An 8,213-nucleotide genomic window follows, 5' to 3' on the forward strand; every position below is an offset into this window, starting at 1 on the left:
GTATGAAGATGTTTCTTTTCTTGGCAACACGTTGCCTGTCTCAAGGAGGTGAGCATGCCACTTGGGAGCTCCTAGTGCCTGAAAGCTCCTACGAGGACCACCCCCACACAAGAAATCCCTTGGTATCAATACAGGCAAGGTGTGATTAACTGTGTGTACATGCAGATGCCTTGAGCCTATTTGTTTCATTATTTTCCTTTCTTAAAAGTTACCTAATAGACAAAGTCTCCTCATCCCCACAGTCCCTTTCGGATCATAGGTTCTCCTAGCAAACTGATAAACTCCTGAAGAACCTAGGCCAGAAGTTATTTTCCTGTGCTGTTCTACTTAAGGCCTGGCCCTGGACAGCAGAAGCATTAGGACATCATACAGAACCAGTCAACATAAAGACAGCTTCTGTGAGATCCAAGACATGATCTCCTAAACACACCACGATTCCAGGTGCAGCAGCTTAAGTGCCTATGTAAGTCCTATTTAGCACCTGTTCATCTGGCTGGCGTGGAGCAGGAAACTGGATTATTTTCCCTCTTTTGGATGAGGCATAGCATGCTGATTAATGATGTGAGGGAGAATGAACCAAAGACAGGAGTTCTGCACACAAATGTCTTTCAGGAAAGCTATCACAGGCGTGGGGAAAGAAAGGTGAGCATTGTAAGGAGGGGGTGGCAGACAGCATTTGGTTGATTAGGGTTTGGTTAATGCTGGTGAGTGTTGAACTTTCCAATTCATGGCTATTACTAATGGGAGAAAGGGGTTATTTGTTAATTTTACTTACTAAAGTGAGTGTTGAAGGCAGGATGGAGGGGAAAAAGGTGAACATGCACCATTTTGGCTAAGCCTAATAAAACATGGAAAAAATTCCTCATGATTTCCTTAAAAAGAGGAAGGCATCGATTTTGCACGGACACCAAGCTCCCTTACCTTTATGAGGAAGTGGTAGTCAATTTCCACTTAGCCTGCCCAGTTTTCAAGTCCTTTGGCCATCTCCCAAGTGACCTATTTCTTTGTTCATCATGCAGATTTTTGGTGGGATGTGTTATAAAGAACTTCCTGTGAACTTCCTATGTGCTTTTCTTTGCATGACCACATTCACATTTCACAAAAAAATTGTAAGATGTGCATAGGCATTTAATTCCTATTTTACAGATGAGAAGACTGAACTTCAGAGCCCTAATCTATGCAAGTAATTGGCACTTTTATTTTTCAAGACCTTATATTTTATAGAGCATCTTTACATTTGAGACTACCTTCCCCAGGATATTTTTAAAAATTCTTTTCTTAAAGTACAAGTGTTTTTTACTTTTTAAAAATTTTTTCCCAATCCATCAAAGGTGTTCTATCTAGTATCCATGGACAAAGTTCTCTGGTGCTCTGACTCCACAGTAACTCCTGAATCATGTGGATGGTCAAGATGGACTGATTCAAGAACTATGAACTTCAAAGAAAACTTTTTTCTTCGATGATGACTTCTGAGAGACATGCTCACCTCTCTTGATAACCTTCTCAGAACTTGTATTTTTCAGCTTTGACCTACAGGAGTGGAATGTTGATGAAACTGCCACCTGGGAAGAGGCAAGTGGATACACATTGACCTCTAGTTGATATTTTGGATAAGGAATTTTCACTTACCAGCGTTTGGCAAGAGCATTCTGCATATGCACCATGAGCAGGGCCAAGCTCATGAGAAGCTGCTCCTCTATCATGATCTGAGACCTGTAGAGACTTTTAGAGTCATAGGGTTTGGCTGTGTCCCCATCCAAATTTAATGTTGAACTGTAGCTCCCATAATTCCCATGTCTTGTGGGAGGGACCCGGTGGGAGATAATTGAATCATGGGGGTGGTTTCCACATACTGCTCTCCTGGTAATGAATAAGTCTCACAAGATGTGACAGTTTTATAAAGCGCTTCCCCTTTCACTTGGCTTTCATTCTCTCTTGCCTGCCACCATATAAGAAGTGCCTTTTGCCTTCTGCCATGATTGTGAGGCCTCCCCAACCACATGGAAGGGTGAGTCCATTAAGCCTCTTTTTCTTTGTAAATTGCCCAGTCTTGGGAATGTCTCATCAGCAGCATGAAAATAGGCTAATACATAGAGATACAGTCTCATTGGATGAAGCTCATACTTAGAAACTATAATGACTTTACTTATCCAACTTTTTGACTATCCAATTAATTACATAGGATTCCAGATTGGCCTATTGTTAAGATAGGTATAAAAGACCGGACCACTGCAGAAGAGAAAGTATGATTAAACAACTGTCACTTCACAACTTCAGGCAAGTTGTTTCACTCTACACTGCTTGGTGATTAAAAAGTACTAAATAGTATAAAATGCAATGTGTCTAGCATGTACTCAAAAATATTATTTCTTATTGTCCTTATTTTCTTAACATGATTTCAAGCCACTCCATGGAAGCAGCATTCCAAGAACATAGTCACTGCAAACCTTGGGAGCCCTGGGCTCAAGGACTCACATAATGTTATTTTCTCTGCATTATATTAGTTAAAGCATTTCACAAGACAGAGCCAAATTCAAAAGATGGGAAATAGAATCCAGCTTCAAATTATTGTTCATGACTCAACTTACCATAGACCCTAACCACGAACCAGTACTTTGGGCCAAGCACATTATATGTGCTACCCATTTATTTCTTCCTAAAAACCCTCCAACTAGGTATAACACCCATTTCACAGACATAAAATAAAAAGATTTATCGAAGTTAAGTAACTAGCCTGATGTTAAGCAAGTGGTCAGTAACAGAGTCGGTTTTAAAACTCAAATTTATTTGACCCCAAAACCAATACTGTTACTTTAGTATATGTGGAGACCGACCATGAAATACACTTCCATTTATACAGAAAAGAACTAAGAAAGATATACCACTTTATCCTTGTACTTAATTTTAGGACTATCCCAATGAAGACATCTTGAGTTTGTAAACTTTCTCTGAGGTGTCCATGTGCTCCCAGATCTGTTCCATGCCCACATCAACAATCACAGACCTCAGAAAGGTGCAGGAGAAAGTACACAACTCCTCCAAAAATACCCACACATGCACATCCAGGGGACTTAGTGACAGGCTCTAACACATCCATACATGTTACATTTCCTAGTCTATACTTTTAAAAACAGAATATATCTTCAAATCAAGTGCTCATACTAGCCCCAGATAGTCCATATGCACTGAAACAGATAATGGTGGTCACCAATTTGCAAGCCTAGGTTTTATTTATTTAGTTCCCTATTTTGAGGATTCACTTAGGCAAAGTCAATTAAATAAGTGTGGAGGACAAAATTCTAAGATGATCTCTCCAAAGACCCTCACCCTTGTATAATTCCCTGCCCTGGGAATACAATGGGGCATCACTCCCATGATTATGTTATTATACATGGCAAGACAGATTTTGTAGACATAATTGAGCTTACTCATTAGTTGGTTTTGAGTTAATAAAAAAGAGATCATCCCAGTGGGCATAACCTAATTATCTGAGCCCTTTAAAAGGAATTTTTTTCTGACTGATAGGATTCAGCACAAGGAAGATTCTCCAATAATGAGATGGAGGGGGCCATGGAGCAAGGGCCTGAGAGTGGCCTCTAGGAGCTGAGGGTGATTCCCTGGTTGACATCCAGCAACTTGGACTTCCATCCTACGACTAGAAGAAACTGAATTCTGCCAACATCCCATATGAGACTGGAAGTAGATTCTTCCCCAGAGCCTCCAGGTAACAGCTCAACATGGCTGACACCTTGATTTTACCTTTAACAGATTCTAAGCAAAGAACCCAGGTGAGCTTCCCCAGACTTTTAACCTAACAGAACTGTGTGATAATAAATGCACATTATTCTAAGCCAGTAAGTTAGTGGTAATTTGTTACATGGCCATGCAAAATTAATACAGCAAGCTGATCTAAGTGACAGGTGGAGATGATAAGAAAATGTGACCCTTTCTCCTTCTCCACAGCCTTTCTGTGAGCCTCAGGAATTATGCACCTATGCTGACTAATCTTAGGCCTGATATTTCCAAAACTATCCACCCCATGACCTAGATTGAGTCCAGTGCTAATCATGTTAAATTTTCTAAGACAGTCTTGATTTGAAATATCACATTAGCCCACATATTATTAAAATTGGAAAGTGTAGTTACTGCTGCAATGGAGTATCTAGTTATCGGTTATAGGATCACAGCAATGATTTTTTTCAAAATTTTATATTCATAATTCACTAAAATATAATGATAATACCTATCTATTATTGCCAGGCACTTTATTATACTGTCAATAACCCTCACAGCCTGTATGAGAAGTAGATGTAACTTTTCCAATTCTGATGGCAACAAAACTGAAGGTCGGATGGAGTAAGTGATCCAAACATACAGACTAGCTAAGGTAAGATTTAAACCTAGGTCAGTCCTGCTCCAAAGTTCAGAACTCTACTGGGTAGTGACGTATTGATCTGTAAAATGGGTTATGAAGAAAGTAAATTAATGATTACTCAGGGCTGGGCAGGGGATGGGAAGATAGGGGTTGTATCTAGAAGATACTGAATTTATTTTGGGGATGTTGAAAATATGCTAATACTGAATTTATTTTGGGGATGTTGAAAATATGCTACAATTCATCTGTGTTTATAGTTGCATGACTACAAATATTTCAAGAACCACTGAATTGTACACTTTAAATGGGTGACTTGTATGGTGTGTTCATTATATCTCAATAAACCAGGATTTTTTAAGGCAGTGAAAGTGTTTTATTGGGGAAATCTAGATATATGAGGCTTGCAAAGGAGGCAAGGAATGGGAGAAAGACTCGGTCACGGAGAGTCTTGGGTATCATACTAATTTGTTTCTTGGGGGAAAAAAAGGTTCTCCACAAAGGGTTTTAAATAAGGGAGTGAAAGAATCTATTAGTGTTTTAGAAAGATGTCTTCAGTGGCTATATAACAATGGATTTGAGAAGGACACAATAGTACAGTTGAGGAGATTGGTGAGGAGACTCTTGCATAGCTCACTGGAAAAGATGAAGACTTGGCAAAAGCTAATGGAATGCAAGGACGCCTGGTGCTTGAGAGACACTGCTGAGAAAAAAGACATGCAACTTATAAGAACCTCAGATAAGGGAGAGAAAGGAATGTAAGACTGGGGTTTCTACCTTGGGAGTTCAGCTTCTTGAGCAGGTGCTGCCTCCCCTTTGTGGAATCTGGGAAACTGGACCCAAGGCAATGTGGGGAGAGGGAGGAAAGAAGGTAGGTACCTTAGAAATTCTACTGAGAGCCTAGGGCTCAGCCCTCCAGTCAAACACAAATGATACTGATACCTGGGTCTTACATTCAGAGATTCTAATTAAACTTGTCTGTGATTGCGACCTGGAAAGATCCCAGGCACTGGGATTTTTAAAAGCTCTCAGTAATTGTAATGTGCAGCCAAGGATGTGAACCTACAACTTGGACAGTTTCTTTCCAGCTGAGGCAGTCAGAAAAGGACACAGCTGTTGCTGATGAACTGCTTACAGTCCAGCCAATCAGACAGGGCCCTATTGAAAAAAGGTGAGGCTTTGTCTTGAACACTGGAGTCTGACAGGCCCATTCTAGAGACTGTTTCACTAATGATAGTCTTTACTACAAGAAATGATATTTAAGATGGTAGAGGATTATTTGATGTTGTTCACATGGAGTTGATGGACCAGCTAGAGCTTACCTGTGAGTATGAAGAATTCCTAATTACTCTGGCTTAGTGATTATCCAAGTGTGGTGCTCAGTCCAGCAGTATCAGCTTTATCTGGGAACGTGTTACACATTTAGGTTTTGGGCCCTATCCAGGTCAACTGAATCAGAAACTCTGGGGGGAAAGGCCCAAAAATTTGTGTGTATGTGTTTTTTAAAAAATTCATTAAACTTTTTAAAATTTTTGAAATAATTGTAGATTCATAGGCAGTTGCAAAAAAAAAAATACAGAATGATCCCATTACCCTTTGCCCAATTTAGACATCCTACAAAACTATAGTACAATATCACAACCCAGGTGTTGACACTGATACAACCAAATAAAAAATACAGACTTTCCATCACCACAGAGATCTCTCATTTTGCCCTTTTCTAGTTACACTCACTTAACTTCACCCACCTCATCATGCTGGCAACCACTGACCTGTTCTCCATTATATAATTGTTGTCATTTCAAGAATGTTATACAAATGAAATCATATAGTATATAACTCTTGGGGACTGGCTCTTTTTTTTACCCAGCATAATTCTCTGTGGAGTCATTCAGGTTATTGTGTGTATCAATAGTTTGTTCCTCTGCATTGCTGAGTAGTGTTCCATGGTATGAATGTGCCACAGTTTAACCATTCTCCTGTTGTAAAGTCACTTTAACAACCTCTCAAAGTAATGCACTGATGCACTCTCAGGCTTGAGAACCCCTGATCTCTAGAAAAAAAGCTTTAAAGGACAGGAAAGAAATACAGCACTTTTCTGGGTTTTCTTCCCATGCACTAACTTCATGGTCCTCCTCAAAGCCATGGGGAAATGGCTTTTTAAAATTTCCACCATGGCCGGGCGCAGTGGCTCACGCCTGCAATCCCAGCACTTTGGAAGGCCAAGGCAGGTGGATCACCTGAGGTCTGGAGTTAGAGACGAGCCTGACCAACATGGTGAAACCCCATCTCTATCAGAAATATAAAAATTAGCCAGGCATGGTGGTACATGCCTGAAATCCCAGCTACTCGGGAGGCTGAGGCAGGAGAATCGCTTGAACCTGGGAAGTGGGGGTTGCAGTGAGCTGAGATCATGCCATTGTACTCCAGCCTGAGTGACCGAGTAAGACTCTGTCTCAAAAAAAAAATTCCACCACTACTGTTACCATAATATTCTGTATCCTGCTTATCACTGTTAAGTAAACGCATTTCTTAAAAGATTCATGTATTTATTCAACAAATATTTATGGAAGTACCTCCTAGTAACTATTCTAGGCAAGAAGAAAGCAGCAGTAGAAAAGATATATAGGTCGCTTCTCACAAGTAGCTTTCGCTCCAGTGGGACCAGAAAAGACAAGAAGCAAATAAAGTCTTGTGAAACAAAGTCAGGTTGAAATTATTGTTATGATTGAAAATAAAGTGACGTAAGGGTTAAAAGATGAAGGAAATGAAGTATCATTTTTAGTGACAGTCAGAGAAGTCCTCTCTGAAGAGATTGCTTGAGAGCAGAGTTAAAAAAATAAGGAATTAAGGCACGTGAATATATGGGCCGCTGCAGCAGATGGAGCAGCAAATTTAAAAGTCTTGCGACAAGAACATGCTTAACCCATTATATGGTTTGGATATTTGTCCCCTCCAAATCTTATGTTAAAAGATGACTCCCAATGTTGGAGGTGAGGCCTAGTGTGAGGTGTTTGGGTCATGGAGGTCAATCCCTAATGGATGGCTTTGTGCCTTCCCATGGTAATGAGTTACGAGGATATCTGACTGTTCAAAAGAATCTGGGACCTCCTCCCTTCTCTCTTGCTCCTGCTCTTGTCGTGTTACACATTTGCTCCTTCTTTGCCTTCTGTCATGATTGTGAAGCTTCCTGAGGCCTCGCCAGAAGCACATGCCAGCACTATGCTTCCTGTATAGTCTGCAGAACTGTGAGTCGCATAAACCTCTGACTCAGGTCAGTTCATGCTTTTGCCTAGGCTTCCAGACTGTGAAGGAAGGGACTCCAGCCCACAGCCCTAGATTTGGGATGTTAGGCTTCCCTAAGTGAAGTCCTACTCATGAAACCTGTAACAGAAGCCTTTGCTCTCTCCCTCAAAGGAGTGCTAAGAAGCCATAATGAGTTTATAATCCTGAATAGTAGAAATAAAACACCTTTTTACAATGAGATGAAATTCACATTAGCTGCTCTGGCCCCAAACATAGCATACTAAGAAAATAAAGATGCTCTTGGTACTTAGGGGTGTGATTTTAATAGAGAAGGTAAGGTTCTCTGAAGTTACTCTGAAACATATAGCACTTACAACTTTGTCTACATAACTTATACAAATATTACACAATAACATCATAACCATGCAAAAACAAATGACTCCTGTACAAAGTTTGGGTAGAATGGTGGGGGTTGGGTATACAGTGGGGAGTAGGGAAGAGATGAAATAACTTAAATCCAGGCACTCTTACCTACAGCCTGAATGTTTTACTAACTAAAAGACTCCTTGGATAACTTAAATTAAAACCATCAACA

The sequence above is a fragment of the Pongo pygmaeus genome, chromosome 12 (assembly GCF_028885625.2).
Source record: "Pongo pygmaeus isolate AG05252 chromosome 12, NHGRI_mPonPyg2-v2.0_pri, whole genome shotgun sequence".
NCBI classification, from domain to species: domain Eukaryota; kingdom Metazoa; phylum Chordata; class Mammalia; order Primates; family Hominidae; genus Pongo; species Pongo pygmaeus.